Raw genomic sequence first — 5,995 nt, forward strand, 5'->3', positions numbered from 1 at the left:
CATGCAATACAACTGTTAACATAGATATAGACCTTAACAATTTGATCCTATAGGTTCCCTAGATATTTCAAGTCAAAACACTAAAATAATTAAACTAAAGCTTAGACTTTGATTGATTGATAGCAATTTAAAACATTTTTTAAATGTTTTATAATATTAGACTTTCAGGACGCTTCGCGCTAAACTACTAGCAACAATTAAGCGTTTAATTGTTGATTTTTACACGGCCATTTTTTCTTCGTAATTGTAAGACTTAACATTTTGCAGATTTTATTCTGTAAACATTGATAGAATTTTAAAATTGAAAAAATATGTATTTTTTAGGCAAATTTTTTTACTTTACTTTTAACGGACCAGCTACCTTACCTGGGCCCCTGGGGTCGTATAGATTGGCACAGACAAGTAGGGTCCGATCGGTTCAGCTGTTTTGACGTTTTTTTTGATACACACAGACAGACAAACAAGCAAAAAACAAAAGTTTTCAATTTCACTTGTATACATACATTATACAACGATATTCGAAACAAAAGAGAAAAAGATTTGATGTCTTAATTTTTAAATTTAACGATAAATCTCAAACACTAGATAATCTGCGAAAGCTTTAATGTTAACTTGTCGAATGCTGAAAAATCCTGAAAAAAATGTTTTAGTTCACCGCATCAAATTTACTTAGATACCAGAACTTTATTTTTATATTTATAATAATGTTTTCAGGTAAGTTTTATACTTGCTTCTGTAGTTGATTGTAATAATCAGGTTTGTGGGTGTAATTTTCTCCATGCAGGGGTATAATAAAAAATAATTACAAGGACTCAATCAATTCACTGAATATTAATTTATTCTATGCTGAGAAAGTTTTTTAATGTAAAATTAGACTAATTTTGGTTTTACTTCGTTCCAAAAAGCTCACCATGTAATAGGCGTCCTGGGAACCACATATTATTTATACTTATACATGGCAAGATGGGCGTTTCGTGCCCATCTTCTGTTTCAACTTTTAATTGTGGCTTTATCTGTGAGCATATTCTCTTTGTACAGTATGAAACAATAACAAAAAAAGTTTGCGGATTTAAGAATATATTTTTCGTTATTTTTTAACCTTTTACAAAAATCAAAAACTTTTATACACAAATTTTTTAATTTTGAGCATCCATAAACATTCCCTGGGGTCATGTGAGGTCCCACAAAAACATTGGGCCCGATCGGTTAAGCCGGCCGTTTTGACGTTTATTGGATACAAGCAGACAAACAAACAGACAGACAGAGAGACAATATGCAAAGTAAATATTATAAATGTTCACTGTTCAGCTATGCATTTTGAATATCAAAGTAAATTTTTAAAAATAAGGTCATATTGAGTTTGGTTTTGTGAACTTTTGATGAAAAAGAAAAATAAGACTGAAATAATTCAGATACAACAAAGTAAGTACGTTTCTCTCAGCGAAATTAAAGTTATTCTCGTAGATTTCATAGATTGTGAGGTTGATCTGTTTATCACTTTAAGTAATAAAGATAACAATAAATCAATCTTTTTATAAATAGTTTCTAGTTCTAGATTTTTTTCATTACAAAAAATTGAGTAAAGATCCAATAACGAAGGTTTTTACTAGATCCTACCCCACTGAGACCTGTAAATGCGTAAAGAAACAGCATGAACACAGTTGAATTTAATTAAGAGTTCGGTTCAGGGTCTAATAAAACATGAATATTCAAAAAAAAAATTGTAATTGAAAAAGTTGTGTTTTACTTTTAAATGGAAGGTCGCTTGAAATTACAACAACAGTTTGCTTCATGCAAATCTAAATATTGATGATAACATGTAAAGCGTTATAAGCTACTCGTTTGATGTTTTATATCGTCCTTCCTCCCCCCTGTTTTATATCGTCCTTCCTTCCCCCTGTTTTATATCGTCCTTCCTTCCCCCTGTTTTCTCAGAGACATAGAAACAAAAAGTTAAGATTTTAAAATGACGGACAATGTTTGACAGATTTTGTTTATATTTATACAACAATGTTTATACAAGATAATCACCCTCGTCACTGCAGGAGACAAAAAATAGGAAAAGTACCAAAAAAGGATTATTTAAAAAATATATTCATTTCTAATTGCCATGTACAATCACATATCCGAGTATTTAATGATATCTAACTGTGCAATGTGTTTTGTGTCGTGTATAAAATATCAATGTAGATATTTGGATCCTCCAATTTTTTAGCTACATCTGAGTACGAGGTATGAACAACAATATTATAACTATCAGTTAAATTTATCTTCTCAAAAATCTTACTTTTAATAAAAGTAATAGTTAAGAACTTTTTCATTTTCCGCTCCATTTGGTCGTTATAATATCCTTCAATTCTATTGCATAAAGCAATAATTGTTTTTGTTCCTACAAACAGAACTCCACAAATAAATACAAATGTAAATATGCATTACAATGATTTGGCACTTAAAAAAACGGAGAAACAATATATTAGAATTTATAACAAGGAAAACCTTCTTAAAGGAATGAGGGAGGGAAACCCTGGCCACCATGAGCCTCCGCTCGTTCACTGTACAGAGGAGGCTCGCTACTGTAAACTGGTACAACAAAGCATCTTTTTTGTGGAGAAAATGTCAGGTTTGTTTCCAATTGAAGTTAAATAAACTAGGTTAATTATTAAACTGTTTTATAATTAAATCTAAGCTAATGTCCGAGAAAGGCAGCATATCTAAAAAATCTCTTCATTTCTGAAAAGGTCGGGCACAGAAGATCTGCTGAACTCTTACAGGCGCGTAACCGCACCCCCTAAAAACCCATAAAATTTAAGCTTTATTAATCTACTTGACTATTATACTATTCCGACCATAATTACCAATTATACCATTATGAAATCTAGTAGAAAAGGAGCAAAAAAACTTTAAAAAATATATATTTTATTTTTTTGAGTATATCATATATCATAAATCATATCAATATCAATCATATTATGACTAGATTACACCGGAGACAGTATTATTTAAAGCTTAATCAAACTCTGTGTCAAACATCTTTCTCTGAGAGACTGAAATGGATTTTAAATGAAACCCCGCGATAAAAATACTGTAAATAAGATTAAGGTAAAAGAACGAATTTGAGAAATTATCATAAAATGGAAAGATTGTGACGTTGTCAATTGATAAGAAAAGAATTTTTTTTTAATATACTTGTAAGTTTAATATATGAGAGCCTGCCTTTGGCATATCTAGTGGTACAAGCCCCCCCCCCCCCCACTACGCCCCTGCGTAGAGTGTAACTATACAGTGTTGAATATTACTATGTTTAGACCATCATCACTATTTTTGCAAAAAAAAGATACAGAGGTTCCTTCAATTTCAAAACTTACGAATATTTTGCCCCCCAAAATTTATAGACTCTGTCTTTTTTTGTGTTGCAAACAATCCCATTTTTGTTCTATGTCAGTCACCTGATTTTGAAGGCTTTTTAATAAATACAGAATTCTCAGAACAACAATTTTTAACATTTATTTCTAAAGTTTCTGATTAATTCGGAGATAGGTCTCTTGTTAAATATGCGCCCTAGCTGGGAGGAATTTCACAAATTAGAAAAATATTTTTTGATTTCTCAAAATATTTTCTTTTCAGGGTTTTATATATTCATTTGAATTTTCTAAATTATAACGTTCAATATAAAGTCCAGACCAATTTATTGAATTTTTTTAAATCCGAAATTTTATGAGAGTATTTTCTTTTTGCAAACTTTTCTTTCCCATTGTTAAAATATATTATATATGATATATAAATATTTTTGTCTTCGGATTTCTTCAAGAATTCTTATTATCTTGAAAAACTTCCCTTTGCCCCACAATACTCTGAAAGACAGGAGGAGAAAGGGAAAAGGGAAGGGAAAGGGGGAAGGGGGCAGAGGGCAAAGATAAAGAGAAAGTTGATAAAGAAAGCTATAAAGTATTAAAACTGTTATCGATTTATTTTATTCCACCATTTGTCATTTTTCATTTTTGGTCGTTATTATACAAAACTTATTTTTACAGTGAATATTCAATAAAGAGATGCTTTCTCATTTTACATAGGATTCTTCTCCTTCAGTCTACCCCCCCCCCCTGCAGTCACCACGGTAGGCCACCAACCTCCCCCCCCCTACCCTCCTCAGGGCATTGTCAGCCTAGGATCTGACCCTTGGGATACATTCAGTCCAGCTAGTCCTATCAGGCAGGTATATAGTCCTTCATAGTCTATACATAGTCCTATTTAACAGTATATAGTCCATACATAGTCCACAGAGTCTCATTAGACAGGTATATAGTCCTTACATAGTCTATTCATTGTCCTATCAGACAGGTATATAGTCCTTCATAGTCTATACATAGTCCTATTAAACAGTATATAGTCCATACATGGTCCACAGAGTCCTATTAGACAGGTATATAGTCCATACATAGTACACAGAGTTCTTTTAGACAGGTATGTAGTCCTTACATAGTCTATTCATTGTCCAATTAGACAGGTATATATTCCTTCATAGTCTATACATAGTTCTATTAAACAGGTATATAGTCTTTACATAGTCTATTCATTGTCCAACTCCAATTAGACAGGTATATAGTCCTTTATAGTCTTACATCGTCCTAATAGACAGGTATATAGTCCTTGTATACTCTATACATGGTGCTATCAAACAAAGTGTATAGTCTATATATATATATACAGTCTAATCAGACAGGTTTATAATCATAATTCTACGAGACAGGTATATAGTCAATACAAATTCCTATCCTATTTGAATTATCAAAATTATCAGAAATCAATACTTTTAACCTCCTCGGATACTAAACGAACACCAATGCATCTATTCTTATTTAAGAATTCCGCCCAGAGAGAACTGGTTTCAATATGTACGCAAAGTATACGCAACTGCAATTAACTTTCCTTGCATTATAACCTTGGTCCAAACATAGTCCATATCAGTCAAGCAAGTTTCTGTATTCCAAATTATAAGATTTTTTTTCTTTTTAACAGATCTAGGACATTTTTTAAATGACTGTAAACAATTTTGTCTTCTTAACTATTTTATTTTTAACTATTTTAACTTCTGAACTATTTTATTTATATTTTATTATTCTTCTTAACTTATTTTATTTTCTTTTATTAAAGGAACTGGTAACTCGCCAGAAACATATTTTTTTATCATATATTGTATGTTTGATAAATATTGGTCAAATTATTAAGCAAATTTTATTTTGCAAACCGTACTTTCTAAATAGAAAAGATGATTGTATGACCCTGGTATAAAAGGGAAAATACTTCCTCCCCCCCCACCCCGTTCGCTGTTATTTTAGTGATATTTCCATACCAAACAATTAGACCTGAATATTTTTCTTTCAAGCAATACAATCCCAGTGTCCTATTATAGCATACCTAAAATTTCAAGCCTAATATTCACGCTAACTAAATCTTGTACACTGAAATTATGAAGGTCAGGGGCGTATTCAGAAATTTTTCCAGGGGGGCTTAAATTTTTTATCTTTCCAGGAGGGCTCAGCACCAGTCTGGGCCTGAAAACCCCCTAAAATCAATAGATTTCACTGGTTCAGGAGGGTGGCTTAGCCCCCATAGCCCCCCCCCCTGAATACACCCCTGAATTGAAGGTTATACAACATACAATCCTATATTATACATTCTCTGTTACATATCAGTCCAGGGATGTCGTAATAATACAATTTCAAGGAGTGTACTAACTATTAACATTTTCGGTTTATGGAATAAAGCAGCTAAAAGCATGTATCTATTGTAGACTGTTCTTATAAAAATAGAGAATTACAGGCAGTCATTTAATTTTAATCGAGATATAACATAATTAATAATAATTGAATAGAATTTGGTGCATAATGATTTCTAGTTTTTCTTCATATCTTTTAACCAGTTCTGGCTAGCGTACTTTGTACCGTGTACTTGATGAAAAGATAGTAAAGAGGGGGGCACCCTGGCCACCATGAGC

The sequence above is a fragment of the Eurytemora carolleeae genome, unplaced genomic scaffold (genome assembly GCF_000591075.1).
Source record: "Eurytemora carolleeae unplaced genomic scaffold, Eaff_2.0 scaffold101, whole genome shotgun sequence".
In the NCBI taxonomy this organism is placed as follows: Eukaryota; Metazoa; Arthropoda; class Copepoda; order Calanoida; family Temoridae; genus Eurytemora; species Eurytemora carolleeae.